We start from the raw sequence: 17,988 nt of genomic DNA, 5'->3' as shown, positions 1-17,988 counted from the left end.
TAATTTTTTTAGAGTCGTTTTAGGTTCACAGCCGAAATGAGAGGAAGGTACAGAGAGCTCCTATACCCTGCACCCCCCACGCACTGTCGCCCCCGCCATCAGCATCCCCCATCAGAGTGGGACATCTCTTACAACAGGTGAACCTGCGTTGACATAGCACCCAGAGTCCAGAGCTGACACACCCTCTGGGTGTGCATTCTGAAGGTCTGGACAAATATATAATGACATGCATCTACCTACCACGGTAATGTCACCCATGTGGTCCAGATAAGGGACACACGAAAGGGACTGTCCACAGAAGCATGGGCAGGTTAAGGAAGCACCCAGGGGCTGGGATTGCAGGAAGCTGCTACCATCCCTGGGGCTGGAAAGAATGAGCCGAGGAAGCGTGTTTCGTACGGAAGCCAGGGGACCTACAGCTGCAGCGGGCCTCCCAGCCAGAGCCGGGGATGCGGCCTGGCCCGTGGTCAGGGGGAGGAAACGCCCCACCCTCTCTGCCTCTCCCCCCTCCTCAGCCCCAGCCAGGAACCAGGAGAGGATCCCACCCATCAGGGCGGACACAGACTGCCAGAGGATGGACCTGGTGGTGGTGGCGGGGGGGGGGGGGGGGGGACAGGGATGCCACAAGTGAAAAGTGACCAGTGGTGCTCATTATGGGGCCATCCATCCCCACCCATTCTTTCTACAAACACCTAGTTGGCACCTTCTAAGTACCAAACACTGTCCTCACCGCTGGGGTGGCTTTGGGGGAAGAGAGGAGACAAGGCCCCTCTCTCAGGGAATTTGCATCCTGGAAGACAAGCCCAACACAAAAGAAATGACCAATCACAGAATAAAATGCCAAGCCCGAGTATTAGGAAGAGAACGGAAGCAGGACAAGGGAAGAGAGAAGAAAGGGAAGCTATTTGAGATTGCGCAAACATGCTGCACATCCCCGGGCCCGCTCGCCTCCCGTGCTCACTCCAGCTGGTCCCTCCATGCAGATGCCCTCTCCTCCCTCTGGACGCCCTGGCCCGCCCCCCAGGCAAAGGTGCTGGTCCCTGGACCCTGGCAAAGCCCACCAGCACACTCCCTCTCCTGGCCTCCCGCCACCAGGAAGGCCTGCTTCCTGACCTATGCGATTCTAACAGGAGCAGGTGGCCTGGCTTCAAACAAGCACCGTCAGGGGAGAGAAAAGTCCTGAATGCAGACAGAAGTGCCCGCATAATTGCACCTCAAAACTTGAAACCATCCCTACACTGTGACACACAGAAGGACCAGTAACTGCCATGGGAAGGCCCCAGCCAGGCGGCCTTGCCCCTGAGGGCCTTCTACATTTTCTGCCTGTTAATCCTGCCACAGAAGTCCAGGAGCCTCCCTCGCCCCGGCCGCCCTTCCCAACACAACATCACAAAGGAGACAGGGGGACCTTTTTAAACGAAGGGTGAAAAGAACATCTTCTTTATGCTCTCGGGTGTGGGGCCGGGGTGCTCCGTCTGGGGAATAAGATACGGGGTGCTGGACATTTCAACCAGGCCAGTACTTCTCAGACTTCTCCGGGCCTGGGTATCCCCTGGAGAGCTTGTAAAACCCAGGTTCCTAGGCCCCAACCCTAGAGTCTGTAAGTCTGGGATGAGGTCTGAGAAAGTGCATAGCTGACAAGTTCAGGGTGATGCCCACGAGGCAGGTGGGGCCAGACTTTGAGAACCCCAGGCCCGGCCATTCAGATGCTGGAAGCGTCTGCTGGCTCCATCCCTGCCCCCTTTGCCCGCCGCCGATCCCGAGCCCCCACCCCCACCCCGCCCAACCGGGCAGGGACAGAATCCGAATGTCTGATTCTTCCTTTCCGGCTCGCAGCGCCCCACACAGGCCGCGGCTCGAGGAGAGGGCGCTCAGTGGGCGTTAGAGGACCGCCGCCCGGGGTGGGGGGTGGGGGGTTACTGGGTGGCCGGGGGACGCCCCATCCCCGGCGGGCACCGCCTACAGCCTGCGCAGTGCACCGGGGTGCGGGATCCGCGGAGGGCGCCCCGGCCCCAGCTCCCAGCTCCCAGCTCGGGCGGGCCCCGTCCCCGGCGGCCGCAGGTCGCCTCCTTCCGCGGGTCTCGCTCGCATCGGCCGCGGAGCCCGGGCGGCGGCGGCGGCGGCGGCCGGGGCCGCGTCCGCGTCCTGCGCCCCGCGCCCCAGCGCGGGCCCCGGGGGCGGGGCGGGGCGGGGCCTCGGCGGCCCCCTCCCCCGGCCCGGGCTCCGGCTCTGCGCGGTGGCGGCGGCGGCGGCGGTGGCGCGGGGACCAAGGTGAGCGGCGGCGACGGGCCCCGGAGGCCCCGCGCGGGAAGGGGGCTGGGGGGCCTGGGGGGTCGCACGCGCCCCTGAAGAGGCCGGGCCGGGGGCACCGGAGCGCCGTGTGTGTGTGTGTGTGTGTGTGTGTGTGTGTGTGTCTGTGTGCGCCGCGCGTCACGCCGAGTTGCGGGGACATGGAATGGGGTAGGGGTCGGGTGTCCCCCGGGCAAGGGGCTCCAGCCTCTCCCACTACGAGTCCCCCGGGACCTCCCAGCTCCTCTCTCGGGGTCTCTCCTTCTCGCCAGCAACCCCCACCCCCGCAAGGCCCCGCCCCGCCCCGCCCCCTTCTGGGCTCTGTCTCTGCGGGTGGGTCTCTGCCGGTGCGTCCAGCGGGGTGTCCCCCTGCCTTGTCTCCTGGCTTTCCTTCCCCAGCACTGCCCCCTCCCCATGGCCCCTCCTCCCCTCCCTTTACACGGCTCCCCCTTAACAGAGCAAACAAAGATGGTCAAGGCAGGGAGAACCTCCTTTGGGAGCCCTGTCCGGTTTCAGCGCGGGGGCCCCACCCCTCTGGCCTCTGGCCTGGGCCTCCTGCCACCTTCCTGTGGGGAGCTGGCTCTACAGAACCCTGAGGGCGGGGGGCATGGTCTGGGGCAGCAGTTACATCTGAGGGCAGAGACCCCAGGGCTGGAGCACAGAGGGGTCTGTGGCCTCGGAACTGGGGAGCTCCCCTCACATCCTTTGAGAGGTGGCGGGCAGGGCAGACTTGCGTGCGTCGGGGTCTGGGTCTGGCAAGATCAGACCATGCGCTGGACCCAGTTCACAGGAGCAGGGCCTGACGCTTTCTAAGATTGTTTCCAGTGGAAACACAGCAGGGGAAAATGTGCTGGGCTCGGGGAGGGTCCCTGGCCTGGGGGTCACTGGGTGTGGTCTTGGCCCCGACCAGCCCAGCCACTTCCTGTGAGCGGCCTCCATTTCCCCATCCGTGCCTCAGGGCACCAGTGACACAGTGCACAGCTGCCTGGAGTGGCCATCGTGGTCCAGGTGATTAGTGATGCTTTTGGCGACATCCTCGCTGGGCGGGAGTTCCCCGGGATTCCAAACAGCATTCCTTGGACTGCATCTGGAGGGGGAGGTGGGGCTCCCTGTGGCCTCGCAGACCTCCTGCACCGGGTGCAGCCTGAGAACCCTTCCTGGAGGGGTAAGCTAGGGGCTCCAGGAGGTGGGGTCCAGGACCACCAGATTGTCCAATTCAATGACAGTGCTTGATAAAACGCCAGTGCCTGGGCTCTCGTCCTGACCGGGAATCCGCATCTTAGAGCTCACCCCCCCCACCCCCACCGCATGCACGTGCAAATATGAACACTGCTGAACACAAGATCACATACTCCTTCTGGCCCATGGGCTGTGGGGTGGACCCAAGAGCAGCCCAACCCAGGGGCTTGGTCTCACCAGTCCCCTGGGCAAACCACTCCCCCTTCCTGAGCCCAGGTCCCCATCTGGCAGCGGGGGACGGCCTCCCAAGGGTCTTTCCTACCCAATTGTCTGGGATTCTGAGCCGTTTGTTGAAAATATGGGGGCGGGAGGGTGCTCTGGTGTCAGGGAGACCTCGGTCAGCTTTGCAGGGCCACCTCTGGCTGTCCGTGTGGTCTGACCAAATGACTCTGCTTCTTGGGGCCTCCGTATTTTCCATCTGAAAACTAGAAATCCTAGTATCCCCCACTCCTTACAGGTAGTCAGGGGATGCTTGACATTTGGCAAGCCCCCCATTCCCGCGAACCCGGGGTGAGCCATGAGAGAGGTGGGCACCGTCTGTGTTGCGGCTACCTGAACGACCTGGTGATGGAGGCGTTCATGTGGACGTAATGTCTCCCCGTCAGGGAAAGCGGTCGGTGCAGAAACATTTGTTTGCAGATGGATTTGTTTGTTTGTTTCTAATGGATGGATTAAATGGATGGGGCTGGTTGAGCAGCATTCCGTGGGATCGGCTGGGATGCTGGCGCCAGCTCTTTCTGAAGACAGGCACTGGGAGATGACACCCGGGTCTCCCAGGCGGCTCCCAGCAGAGCCAGGAGGGGCTGGGGCCAAGAGGAGGAAGGAGCCAGCCCGGGGCCCTCTCCCCACCTCTTCAGGTGGCCTGAGTCCTGGGCGTTCATGGACGTGAACAAAATCATCTCCTGGGACGTCTGTGAGGAGGGCAGGCTCCCAAGACACCCATGGAAGGCCAGGAAAAGCCATTCATTCTTTCATTCATTCCCTCGCTCATTCCCACTGGCCTTCTCCAGGCCTGGCAGATGGCAGGGGTGTCCCGGTTGAGGCAAGAAGGGAGAAGCCACAGATGCCATCTGAACGGGGAGCTGTAGGGTCAGACTGTGGGGTCCTTGCTGCACAGGGTCACACAGTGGGGTCAGGATGTCCTGCTTTAGGCTCACCCAGAAGCCTTGGGTGGCCTCGGGATACGCGTTGAAGAAGACCCAGCTACGCCCCGAGTCTGAGTCTGGAGAAGCAAATTAGAGTCTTGGACTGCTGTGAAGACATGGGTTTAGTGGCACAAAAAGGTGACTTCCTGGTGACACCGTAACCCTCTTTTTGCCTTTTAACCACATCCCCCTTAGATGTCTCAGAACCAAATCTCAGTGGGGGAGCACCAGCAGGATGAGGGCTTTGAGATCTGTGTGTGACCCCAGTTCTAGTGACTCAGGAATCCCTAAGTCCAGGACACGGCTCCAGGCAGTGGGGAGGAGGAGCCAGCCAGGCCCAGAGAGGGGCCGCAGGGGCTGGGGACCCCAGAGTCAGGCCCGCCTGTTGCAAATCCTGACAGCTCCGTCCAATAGCTGTGTGGCCGTGGGAAAGCTGCCTAACCTCTCTGAGCTTCAGTTGTGTCATCTGCATTGGGTCGCTTGGACGGAACTGTTGAGATGATCAAAACCTTGGTTTCCCGAGCCGGGCTGCTCGGGTCTGAATCCCGGCCCCGCCTGTCCCCGGCTGTGTGACACTGGCAAGGCCCTCGACTTCTGTGTGCCTCGATTTCTTCATCTGGAAAGCGGTGAGAAAGGCAAGCCCTCGGAGCATAGGGTCGTGGTGAGGACCTGGTGGCTCCGCATAACGCCCTGAGAGGGACAGTCCCTGTGTAAGACAGGAAGAGTGGCGGTCCGGCCACCGGCTCTCGCCGTCACGATGCTCCGATGTGTGGTCTTCCACTCAGGCTGGCGTTAGGCCCAGAGTTACTCTCAGCATCAGGGTCAGCGATAGCGTCTTTGTGCACCTCCGGCGTGGCGGGAGGACTCCAGGCCGGGCCTGGGGAAGCCTTCAGCTCCTTCTCGCGCCCATCTGTACCCTCCGGGGAGGACAGTGAGGCCACTGACTGTCTGCGCCCTGGGAAAAGTGGGGGTAGGGGTGCAGGGGCTGGGCCCCTTCTGAAAAGATTATCAAGAAAATCGCAGCTCATTTCAGCAGGAAGTAGTGCTCTCTCCTTGGTTCGGATTCCAGAGAGTGGGCTGACCCCTGGGAAGAAGGGGGCTGCTGTTTCTTGAGCACCTACCATGTGCCTGGTCCCATGTGCAGATTCTCCAGGGACTAGCCAGCCCAGAGGGTGAGCGTGGCCGATTCAGAGGCCCAGTGGTTTGCCTGGAGACCCGGGCAGCAAGGACCAGGGCTGGGGTTCAGACCTAGGCCGACTGGCAGGTGTGCACGCCCCCTTTCCACCCCTCTGTGCTACCCGCCTGAAGGTCAGAGAATGTCACCAAAACACCCCAACATCAGGACCCACCACAGTGGGCTCCTCTGACCCCAGCAGAAGTCTTGCTCGTTTTCTGGAAGGTTCTTAAGGTTTTGCTGTCTGTGCCATCAGCTGAACTGGTTAAAAAGCTTCTATGTGTTGCCCCAAGCAGTTTCTCCAACAACACCAGTGTGCCCGGAGCCCAGAGGAGAACCCAGGAGGAAAGATCGGGGGTGGGAGGATCCAGGCCAGGAGGGAGGCCCCCACTCAGCACCAGGAGACCTGCGTTCTGGTTCTGGTTCTGCCACATACCCTTTGAGTCTGAGAGGTCATTCTCCACGCCTCAGTTTTCAAATCTGTGAAATGGGAACTTCAATTTCTACCGTGTTTGGTTCCCATGGGGGAGAGGGGTAAGGTAAAGCTACAGAATAGTTATAGTCAGCACATAAGCAGCCCTTGAGATGCACCTCATGTAACCCTCCAAGGCCATGGTATGACCCCATTGTACAGATGAGGAAGGCAAGGCACAGAGAGGTCAGTCTCTTGTCCAAGGTCACACCACTGGTAAGTGTTTAGGTCTGATTAAGATGGGCGGAAAGCCAGCCATTGAGGACACATATTGATGATAATAAACATGATGCCCCCTGCTTGATTAGTTCCTGTGACAGGGAGCTCACTACCTTATGAGTTCCATAGGACTGTTAGTCTCGGACTTGAGTAAGTGGTGGTGATGGTCCCTGGCCCAGCAGACTCAGCGTGGAAAGGGACGCCTGGAAGAATAGGCTGAGCTTTGATCGTGCTGGGAAGCCCAGCCGTGGAGAGGTAGGGAGCTATGGTTTTCACTCTGTTACGAAGTGGGGTAAGAACCCCGCGGCACAGGGCTGCTGGGAGGTGTGAACAGGGGGGTGTGATGTCAAGTTTCTGGCAGCAGCAGGGGCTGGAAACGTGGCAGCTGTTACTACTGTCATGTTGCTACTCCTGCGCTTACTGTTAGTATTAGGATTATTTGGGTCCCGTGTCCCTAGGAAAATCATGGACCCCTGTGAACAGGAGCCAGGCGGTCTGCGTCCCTGGGTCACACCCTGCGACGTGCTCAGTGTTTATTGATCGGACGCCTGATGTCCCGCTCCCTCCAAAGAGAATGTCTTCATGTGGGCGAAGTGCTGGGAGACCTTTTGTTTACAGAATCTCATCCTGTGCCCCACGAGTGGGGGTCGTTAGCTCCATTTTAGAAATGGTCTTAGATAGCGCCATGGGCCTGCCCAAGGTCACACAGTAAAAAGAAAGAAAGCCAGGAATGCTTCCTGGAGGAGGTGGCATGACATTGGGCCACCAGGATGGGACGTGTGCCTGAGCCAAAGGGCAGAGGGGGCAGAGGGGGCCAGTGCTTTAGGCATGGTGAAGAGGAACGTAGGAGCTGTCCACGGGGCAGCGCTGAGCCCTGCACCCAGCCTGCGGCTCACAGCCCAGGGCAGGGCAGAGTGTGGGTGAGGCCAGGGGGCATCTGCTGAGCCGAGCTGACCTGAAGTCTCAGCGGAACAGTAACGTGCTAGCGGTCTGGGCTCCTGACCCCACCCTGCACCCCACCCAGCCACTTCCTTCTGTCCGGGCAGGAAGGAGTGCTCTGCCGGCTCAGAGGTGGCAGGCACCTTCTTGGGGACGGCTCTGTGAGCAGTGATAAAATATTTATCTGAAACAGCGACATCTGGGCTTCCCTGCACAAGGCGCAGCCAGGGGCAGCTCCCCTCCCTAGACCTGCGGCCTCCCTGCCTCCTGCTGAGTCACAGGGCAGCCCGGCGAGCCCCCTGCCTGCACCCCCCTTGGCTCCTCTGCCCTTTGGCCGCATGCGCACCTCCTAATGTGTAAGCCATTCAGCTGCCCACAGGGCACCCAGCACAGTGAGTGCTGAGGGCTCCAGAGCTTATCCAGCCGCCAAGGTCACGGGCAGAGGAGGCCTGAAGGCCGGGATCCCCATGCACTCACCCCTGCAGGGTCCCACCTCCTTGGTCCTCACAGCAGCCGGCAAAGGAGGTAGGACCTCTTGCATCTCTGTTGGGGGTGGGGAAGGATACCAAGGCTCCGAGCAGGGGTGCAGCCCTTCAAGTCTCCAGCTGCTAGTGGCTGAGCGGAGGTTTGGCCCTCGTCTGTCTGACTCCTGTCCCTGGGAGGACAAACTCAGCTCTAGCCAGAATCGGGGGCCGGGCTGTCTGTCCGTCCTGATGTGACCCAGAGCTATGACTTTGGGTTTGTGCTTTTGATTTTCAGAGTAAAAGCAACAACAAAAAACAGTAGCAGATGGCTTCTTCCTACGGCCTCATGGTGGGGAGGAAGAGCAGGGGTTTCAGATTCTTTTGTTCGCTCATTCATAAAATATCTTCTGGGTGCACTGGCCACGGGCCACCATGCGAGGCTCCGTGGACCCGTGGGGGACACTGATGCCACAGTGGGGGGAGCCCACGGAACCGTCAGGGCTGGGTTCAGCGCCCAGGCCCGCTCACCGCCTGCTTACATGTTGGGGGAGCTCCTGCAGGCCGCCCCACCCCTTTGAGCCTCGGCCTCCAGGCTGTGGCTTGAGGGTCAACTGCTCTTTCCCGAGTGAAGATCACACTTGTGTCATTTCTCTCTGTCACCTCTGCACACCAGCCTGCTGGGCATTCACTGGCCTTGGGACCAGGTCTGGTTTCCGAAAGGCCCCAGCAAGCTTTGCGGTCAGCTCTCCCAGGGAGGAACCGGAGCTGGTGCCCCGAGGGGCTTTGCAGAGCTGCTGCTCTAAGGCAGTGGCTTTTCCTAAGGGGCTTGGAGTTCTGAAGGCAGGCTCTGGTCCTGGAGTGCCCTTGTCACCCACAGGTGTAAGAGGGAGCCCGGTCGCATGCAAGCTACTGATGAGATACCTGTGGGTGGCCGGGGGTCATCTCCACCCCCCGAGGACCCCCACCCCCATGCTGGATCGAGCCACCGTCGCCCCTCACTGCCTGCCCACGCGCGGGGGCATCTCATCTGCCTATTTCCTCTTCACTCGTCCCTCCTCTCAGCCCCCCCGGCGTCCCTCTGCCTGGAACTCCTCCTGTCCTTCTTCAGCTTCACTGGGGCTTTTCCCTGGTTCTTCAAGGCCCTGCTGGATGGTGCCCTCCTCCTCCAGGAAGCCTTCTCGGCTGCCCCGCATCCACCCAGGCAAGATGGGGCAGCCCGTGGCATCCTGGCTTCTACATTTGCGGCAGCATTTAGTGCCCCATGCTCATCTGTTCCCAGTCTCTCACCCTCCAAAGGCTCCAAGGTGGGGCTCTGCCTGATCCATCTCTGGGTCCCCAGGCTCAGCCTGGGGCTGGCGCAGAGAGGAACCCTGGGAGCGTCTGATGAATGGACGAGTGAGTGAGGGAGTGAGTGACACCCAGGACCGTGGCAGGGTTTCAGAAACAGGTGGTCAAGGACAGCAGTAAAGCTAGGAGGTGTGCTCCCTGGGGAAACCCACTGCCTTTCTGGACCAGTCTCTGCAGACAGGGACTCTGTGTGCCTGGCCTTCAGACACAACAGACTTTCAGTGGGAGAGGAAGGATTTCTGGGGCCATGAGAGAGACAGCCGGCGGAGGCTTGTTGCAAAGACCCAGGGATCCGGAGGGCTGGCCTCCCGGCCTTGGAGCCATGTGACCCTGAGCAGCTCGTCCCATCCGTCAGGCCTCGCGTCCATCCTGCACAGCCGGCATCTCCGTGTTGGAGAGAAGCCAGCAGGTGGCAGGGCGCGTTCAGGGGCGTTCGCTCAGTAACACGCACGTGTGTTGAGAGGCATTTGCTAAACTCTAGGAGGCCGTTGCCACAAAGACACATCCCTGCCTGCTGGGCATAAGTCTCCATCGGACTGGCCTGACATAGTCCGATGAGGGAGGCTAAAGGAACGCAGACCCACGGTGCCATGGACTTGTCACAAAGGGCAGCCCAGGGGAGGCCTCAGCCCAGCCATCAGCTTGGGACCTTGCTGGTGGGTGGGTTTGCTCAGAAAGCAGGTGGGCTAGGCCTGTGAGTGCTGCGTGGCTGGAGCCCTGAATGAGGGTGAGGCAGGGGTGGTAAGACCCTGGAGGAGAGGGCTGGACGGGATCCTGAGTGATGCAGCGGGGAGAGGGCGTATGCCCCGCCCCAAGAGCATCGCAGGAACAGCATCCCCTGAGCCCTGAGCCCTCCACCCGCCGCCCTGCCCCTGCGGCAGGCTCTTTGCATTAAGGAGCCCCTGAGATCCTTGCCCTGACCTTACGAGATAGGCACTGCTGTGTCCCCATCTCACAGAATGGGAAAACTGAGGCCAAGTCACAGTAAGGTACAGAGCTGCACTTTCCGAGTGCAGGTCCTTTTGTCTCTAGAACCCAGCTTGGAACCCCTGGCCTTGCCTGCAGCCCTGCCTCTCACAGAGCCTCAGGCCTTCCGCTGGCTCATCTGCAGAGAGGGCCTCAGCAGCTGACATCATAGAGCAAGGGGGCACCGTCACAACCCTTACCACCTCCAGTCCTCCCTGAGACTTGTTCTGTCGTCTGTGGTCAGAGTGTCACCCAGGGTGCCTGGTTAGGGGACGAGATACAGCACAGGAGGCACCCTGGGGACAGGTGAACCCCCAGAAATGGGAAATGAATGTCATGTCCCAAGATCAACCAGAAAGAGCTCTAGGCAGCAGCAGGCCCCTGCCACGGAGATCTGCCCACTGAGTCACAGAGGGGGCTGGCCCAGTGCAGGTGAGCTCCTTCCTCATCTTTACCTGAAGGTAAGGAGAAGGAGCCAGTGAAGGGAAAAGACCTCCTCTGTGCCGACAGTCAAGGTCAGGGGCCATCATCTTGTTCTATCGGCTCCAAGGCCAAGAGGACCCTCCAGGAGACTATGGGCCCTCATGTTGGGCGGCTGGGGGTAGTTGCTAAGAATGTCTCTGAGATAGACGAGCTTCTCCCCTATATGTATGGTAGCAGATGCTCTAGGCAGGAGGGAGGGGGAAAGGGCCTGCGTAGGCCCCAGCCAGGGCTCACCATCTTTGCTCCGGCAGGAGCCCCGTTGTCAACTGCACAGGCAAGGTGGGGTGGGCTGGTCCCTCTGGGTGTGGCCTCGGATGCTGAGCTCTAGACATGCCCAGTGCAGGCCTCTGCCCCTGTTGGTAAATGGGAACTGCTTCCTCCCCCCAACATTGTCTCTTCCTGCCAGAGCAGTTACGATGCCCAAGTAGAAACCAAGGCTGGCCCAGGGTAAAAGCTTTGGCCAAGGTCAAATTCAAACCCAGCACTTAGCTCAGGGCCTGGCACATGCTAGGTTTTCAAGAAATACTCACCGAATGAAAGGGAGGGGAGTGCATGCAGCCTTTGGTCCTGTCCTCACAACTCTGCGTCCCCGGTGAAGGGTGGCTCGCAGCCTGCCCACCTGAGAATGCTGTGTGTGAATTCTAAGGTGTACTTATAACTGCAGGAGCCGACCAAGAAAAGAGTCTGGAACATGTCCTTAATAGTGAGGGGTCCCACTCTCAACCTCCAAGCAGCCTGGGCAGTGCTGTCCTCCAAATGCAGATGCACATGAGGCCCCAGGGCTCATGGAGGAGACGTTGCTGGGTTAGGTCACCCTGGGCAGGGTTTTGCAGGATGAATAGGAGTTGGCTGTCCAGGCCAGGCTTAGAGAAAGGTCTTACCAGATAGAGTGAAGGGCAAGCATGTGGCCATGAACTGGGCCTGGCCTCCAAGGACAACAGCTTTCTCCAGGATGCTGACCTCCACTTTCATTCACCTGGAAAGCCTCAGGAAGGCTCTTGCTCCCCTTCCTTTCCCCTTACACAGCCCCAGAGCTGACAGCCTGGTGGGTTACCTACAAGAGGGCTGGGAGCTTACAGCCTCATCCTTTTGTCTCATCCCTGTGGTACAGCCCTAGAGACCTCTTGCTGTCACCTGGCCCTCCAGTCCGGGGTGGGGGGGGATCCCTGCAGGGTGAGCCAGCACAGGGGAGGAGTAGAGCTTACAGGTGCTACAAGGCACCTCGCCGCCTTGGTTCCCAGGGAAGAGCTAGCGCTCATCCATCCCCACCTTGTCCACCAGCCACACTAGGAACCTCAGGGAAAGAGCCAAACCAGGAACTACCAAGAAGACCCGCACGAGGAGCCCCTGGGGGGCCAGGCCAGGTGTCTGGGCAAGGCTGTCCTCCCGCACCCGGGACCCAGAGAAGAGCTGAGGGAGAGCAGGTGGCGGGACGCTGCGTCCGCCTCCAGGTCAGAGTCTAGCTTTCTGGCTCAAAGGACTCAGCGGATGAGCAGTAGGGACCAAGCCTGGGGTGACTGCATCATGCTCTTGGGGCGCCCAGAGAGCCCGGATCTGAGCCCAGCCGGCTGACCTTGCCCGCAGGCAAGGGTTTCCCAAACGGATGCAGGTCAAGGAGGGCTGGGGACAGGCCCCAGGGCTTTTCAGCTAATTGAGCCTCATGTGACTTCCCCCCACCCCCAAGTGCTCACAGAGCCGGAGCTGTGGGTCCAGCCTCATCTTGGCAGCCCAGTGGAAGGGGGCTCCACGTTGTTGGGTGAGGTGACCCTGGGCAGGGTTTAGCAGGATGAACAGGAGTTGGCTGACCAAACGCAATGGCCTCCGTGCCTCATTTCACATACATGGCCCCTTCCACCATCACCATGGCCCCGTGAGGTCCTGTCATCATCCCCACGTGACATGAGAAGTCCTCATGCTGGTAGTGGTGGAACCTGGTGGGAGACTGAAGCCGACAGAACCTAGGGGCCGGCAGGGTTTGCAGTGCAGGAAGAGAAAGGGACTGGAGCTAGCCCATGGACATGAGAGGTCTGAACCCCAGGCAGTGGCCTTTCTAGAACCTTCACACACCCCATGGCCGGCAGCATGGCACACACTCTCCCCCCACGCTCCACATCCCCTACCTGGTGGGGCTCTTGTCCTTCACATGCCCTATAGGTCTGGTCCCCTCATGGAATACCTCTCACCCTCACCTGGCTTCACTCCAAGCCCAGCTCTTGGGGCTCTGGGGCCACAGGGGCCAATCCTGGAGGAAGGCCCTGTCTGTCCAAGTTCCAGCTACGGCCTTGCACTGGGCAGGTCTGGGACGGCAGGCGCTGTGGGTGAAGAGCACGGCAGGAAGACCGGAGGGCCACCTCCCGACTGCCTGTGTGGCCTTGTGTTTACGGCTCCAGAGCCCCTCCCAGTGGGCTGCTGGGAGATTACATCCTGTGGAGTTGCCGAGCACAAGACCTGCCCCTGCTGAGGGTGCGGCCCACCGGGCCCTGCAGAGAGAGGTCATCTTTCCAGGCCTGTTTAAAATAGCACAGCTGCTGAGGGCTCTTCAGGACTCCCCAAGGCAATCTCTGTCCTCCACCCACTGCCTCCTGTGGCTCTGCCCACCCGTGGCTCACCAGGAGGTGCTCACGATGACTGATGACTCTGCGGTGGTGGCCTCCGGCTCAGAGCTGGGCTCAGATCTCAGCCCTTCCCTTACCTGCTGTGCACCCAGGGCCAGCCAGTGTCCTCTGAACGGCAGCCTCCTCGTTGTGAAACAGAGCGGGCATTCTGACCGGTAAGGCAGCCCCGCGAGGGAGAGAAGTGGGTTCCCAGCGCCCAGTAGGACCTCAGCATCTGCTGCTTTTCCCTGGCCTGTGCTTGGCTATTAGAAAAATGTCCCTAAAGTCATACCTGTGGCTGTGTTGTTACTATAAGCGTTATCAAGATGTACCTGGAATGACAAAACAAATAAATAAAGCCAGCCAGGAGGTTCCAGCACACCTGTGAGATAGGGACTGATTTTTGACTCTGCGCTTCCTAGCGACCAGAGCAAAGAGGAAGGATCAAGCCCGCGAGAGTTGAATGCCCTTCAGAAGAGAGCACAGGTTTTCCTGGTAATGAGACCCGAGGGGTCCCGTGCGATGGGCTGACCCGAGTCCTTGGTATTCCCGTGGTCTGGCTTGATCCAAGGATCTGGTGTCTGGAACAGGGTCCCCAGGCTGCCCTAATGACAGGGGAGAGAGAGGGGGGCATCCTCAGGGGGTCTGTGAGAAGGGCCCAGTGAAGTCCCATAACCTCGAGAGGACTGAAGGGTCCTGGGTCATCTTCAGGCTCCACAAGGATTTCACCTTCATCTGTTAGAGAGAGAACCATGTGTATTTAAGGACAGAAATAACCTTTTCCCTCCTCCAGATCTGTCCCCTCGCACACACCTATCCAGGTGCCCAGGAAACTGGGACCAGTGAGCCCCGTCCGCATGCCCAGGACGCTGGCTTCCCAGTAGGGAGCTGGTTTTTATAACATCGTGCGTTCTTGTTCTCTGGTACGCCTTTGACAGTGTTAAGCAAATTCACTTCGGGGTCTCTTTTGAATGGTTTCTTGGCTCAAGCCCTCGGGGGTTTTGTTCTGACAGTTGTGGCTTGTGCCTCCTTCCCACTGGTGGCCGGTTGCCTTGGGCGCTGCATCCTTGGGATTGAGTTTCCTTCCAGCCAGGGGTTATCTGTAGACACCTGCCCGGCTCGGGGGGGGGGGGGGGGGGGGCCGCCCGCCGCCCCCCCCCGGCGGGGGGGGGGGGGGGGGGGGGCCTGACGCTCCAAGGCACCTTCCCGATGGCTCGGGTGGGCTGCCCGAGGCTATCACCAGGCTGGTCAGATGGTGGGCAGATGTGTGCAGATGCCCACACAGGTTCTAGGAGACGTGCATGCTTTTCCAGCTCCCTGGAGCTCAGGGAGACACACACCAGGTTTCTCGGCCATCTCTCTTGGCCCGGGGGCAGATCTTTTTCTCAGCTACCCATTTATTAGAGGAACAGGCCCCCTCGAGAGCCCTGGCTTTGTGTGAGGGACTCAGTTGTCTCTCACACCTACCTGCTCAGCATCTTCCCTCCTGACTGCTGGTTTGACCCTCTGTCTCAAGACCCCAGTTTTTAGCTCCTGGCCTTTTCCTGGGACTTCACTGTTACGCTGATTAGAGCACAGTGAGGGGAGCGGCTGAGACTGAAACACACAGACCTGGGAGCCAGTCCACCTGGGCTTGCACCCTAGCTCGGCCAGCACAGAGTTGCTCAGTTTCCCCATCTGCAAAATGGGCACAGCAAAGAATAAGGTTGCTGGACGTAAGTGCTAGAAGGCTGGATGCCCTAAGGCACCGAGAAGGGCACCGAGAAGGTCCCTCCACGTTGAATGACTGCGTCTTTCAAGCGTTCTTCGAGGTAACACCCTTCAGTAAAATCAATACTGAATACCATCTAGGTGTGGGAATGAAACAGTCTGAATGATAATACTAGTATTAACACTCTGGCCCCTGGCGATCTTCCTCCTTTTCTTACAAGTGCGTATGAAAGTTATGCATTTAGATGTGTCATTTTTTTAAATCCAGCATTTCTGGGAGAAGGACGTAAGGAGAGAGCTTTCAGCTTGTGTCATCCTTAAAACTGTCCAGCCTCTTGGCCTTTGAGTGGTCACTGCAGAAGAATCCTAATGCCCCCTATGGACGACTGCTTCTTATAGAGAACTTTCCAGAGTGCTAAGCACCTGTCTCCAAGGCTTCTTATGAAATGGCAGGCCACCTCTGGAGTCCGGGGTCTGGTGGAACCCAGCTCAGCCACGGACAAGCTCTGTGACTCAGCTTCCCATCGGTTCAAACCCTCCACCCCTTATCGGAGACCCTCAGGCCAGATGTGACCTGGGAACTCCTGCTGGCTTTTGAATGGTGATCCAACCTGTTGATAGCTGGCAGGAGACACCAGGGTGGCGTCCGGGGGACTGTGTCTCTCTACCACATCTGCACAGAGAGGAGCAGACAAGGACTCCAGATAGCCTCACATCAGAGCAGATCCAGATTTTGTGGCTGGACTCTGAAAAAACTTGAATTTTCAGAGTTTGTGCGTTTCCTGGCTGTGGGATCTGCCGTGGGGGAGAGAAATTAGCCTCAGCTCCCCGTTCCAGCAAGCAGAAGGAGGGATTTACCGTCAACAAGCAGGGCCAGGGTCAGTGGGTGGAAACCTGTGGGGAAAGGGGCACTCTTGTGACCGACTCTGGGGAATTTTTGCTGAAGGCAGGACAGGGTGATAAGATACAGGGCGTGGGGGTTGGGCTAAACTGACCTGGCAGGATTCCTGCTCAGACTGGATCCTGCAAGAGTAGGTGGGAAGCCCAAGGTCGGTCCCGTGACAGAGGCTCCAAGGAGCCTGACCAAAGTGTGGTCAAGAAGGAAAGGCTTTGTTCGTGTCCACCCGGCACATACCACAGGCCTCTGTCCACTGCAGCCAAAGGCCTCAGCTAGCGCCCAGTCTGATAGAGGACACAGACCTCCCATTCAGGGGAAGACAGCGCGGGGGGGAGGACCCCTACTGATAACAGCTCGTACCGACGAGCACCCACTGCGCACCTGGCCTGTTTTGTATCTGTGGACACCTGTTCAGCCTTGGGAATCACCCAGGGAGGAAGGTGTTGTTCTGGTTCTCATTTTACAGGTGGGGAAACTGAGGCACACTGAACCACACTCGTGAGCCCAAGGCAGACGGCTGTTCACCGGTATAAGCCACAGCCCATGCCCTGAGCCAGGGCACTCTGCTGTCTTAGTACTATTATTATCATCAATATCGCTGGGGAAGAAATGAGTTGGAGGAGAGGGAGGAAGGGCGTCCCGGGCGGAGAGCAGCACCTGGCGAAAGGCCCAGGGGTGGGAAACAGGCAGGAGGTCTGGAGAACAAGCAGTCCCTCTGTCTTCTGCTTGGAAGTTGGTGCAGACGGAGGCCTGGACAGGCTCAGCCAGGGATGAAGCGGAATGGAAGGAATGGAAGCTCGTGCCCAGATTGTGGAGGGCCTTGGACCCCGAGCTTGGAAATGTGGAGATCTGGCAGGCGGAGACGCTCCTCTGATGCCTGTGAGCTGGGGAGCGAGGGAGCAAGGGAGCGTGCGGGCGGCAGGGTGGACCCCGACAGGCTGCGAGGCCGGGACACTGTGTCTGGGGGCGGGGAGGAGTCCTGAGCCTGCAGGGGCTTGGGGGCGCAGAGGGGTAGGCAAGCTGCGGCACAACCCTGGGGCCGGTGCAGGTGGCCCGGCGGGGGCTGGGAGGAGGGCAGGGGAGCGGTACCTGCTCAGACTTCAGGTGTGGAAGGGCCTGGCCTCCAGGCAGGTGAATTCCGTCCACAGTCCACCAGGTGGGAAGCGAGGGACTGGAGTGGGCAGCCTGGTGTCCGCCCCGGCCCTGCCCTTCACCGGCCTGTGACCCTGTGGGTAACATCAGGATCTGGGACCTCGGTGTCCTCTTGTAGTAGGGAATGAGGCTGCCCAGCGGGAAGGGTTGTGCTGGGGACAGGTGGGCCAGGCCCTCAGGAAGGGACACCTCCCACCCCTACAGGGAGATAGAACGCCGCCCCCAGTCCTTCCCGTGCATCTCAGCGGTCCGCTCCCCCATCAGAATCCATCCCTTCGTGGCCTTTGAACCATTTTCTTGCAGGAGCAGGGCGGGGTAGGGGGGATGGCTCGTGGAACAGCCATTCCCCTGCTGGCTGGACACACCCTCCTCCAGGACCGAAGCCCTGAACTTGGCAGAGTCCAGACAACCCAATGTCACCCCCTTCCTGGGCTCTTTGGGCTTTGTTTCTGAACTCGAGAATGCAGGCCAAGTTTGGGTGCCACCGCTTCCTACATGCCCTGCTGGATCGGAGTGCCTGCCTGGGGCTAGTAATTCCTAGAGTCCTGGGACCTGCCTGGAAGGGTCATTAGTGAGGGGTCACGAAGGAGCAGTGAGTGACAGAGCCCTTCCTAAGGCCCCCAGTCCTGCACCCAGTCTCCCCATTCTCTCAGGCTCCCTCTCCTATGTCTTTGGTTATCAGGGTAAGTTCCAATATCCTGAGTGGTGGTTCTTTCCAAGGATTCTTCTAAGGAAAGGCTGCTGGCCAAGGAGGCGCCCAAGGGAGAAATAAAGCTGTCCACCCCACCTACCCCCCACTCTCCTGGGGATTGTGCGTTCCTATTGGAGAAAGCAGGGGTAAGGGAACGTGAGTGTCTCCAGCTGACTGGCCTTGGCGCCCGACCTGTCCATGTTTGG

At 59.6% G+C, this 17,988-nt stretch overlaps 1 protein-coding gene across 2 annotated transcripts in view; it reads left to right on the top strand.

The window, feature by feature from the left end:
* Window positions 1-2,192: 2,192 nt before the first annotated feature.
* The window catches only part of PRR5 (proline rich 5), a 51,055-nt gene continuing 35,259 nt past the window's right edge, over window positions 2,193-17,988 (top strand). The window contains exon 1 of one of the 2 annotated variants that reach the window (XM_059401820.1): window positions 2,193-2,271. The gene's annotated coding sequence lies outside the window, so the exon portion shown is untranslated. Of the gene's footprint in view, window positions 2,272-7,891; window positions 8,003-17,988 lie in introns of those variants that run through there. The other variant, XM_059401821.1, reaches the window with a different exon arrangement.

This window comes from Mustela nigripes, chromosome 6, assembly GCF_022355385.1.
Source record: "Mustela nigripes isolate SB6536 chromosome 6, MUSNIG.SB6536, whole genome shotgun sequence".
Lineage (NCBI taxonomy): Eukaryota > Metazoa > Chordata > Mammalia > Carnivora > Mustelidae > Mustela > Mustela nigripes.
The sequence above is the reverse complement of the archived record's forward strand: the minus strand, read 5'-3'. Positions and strand labels throughout refer to the sequence as shown.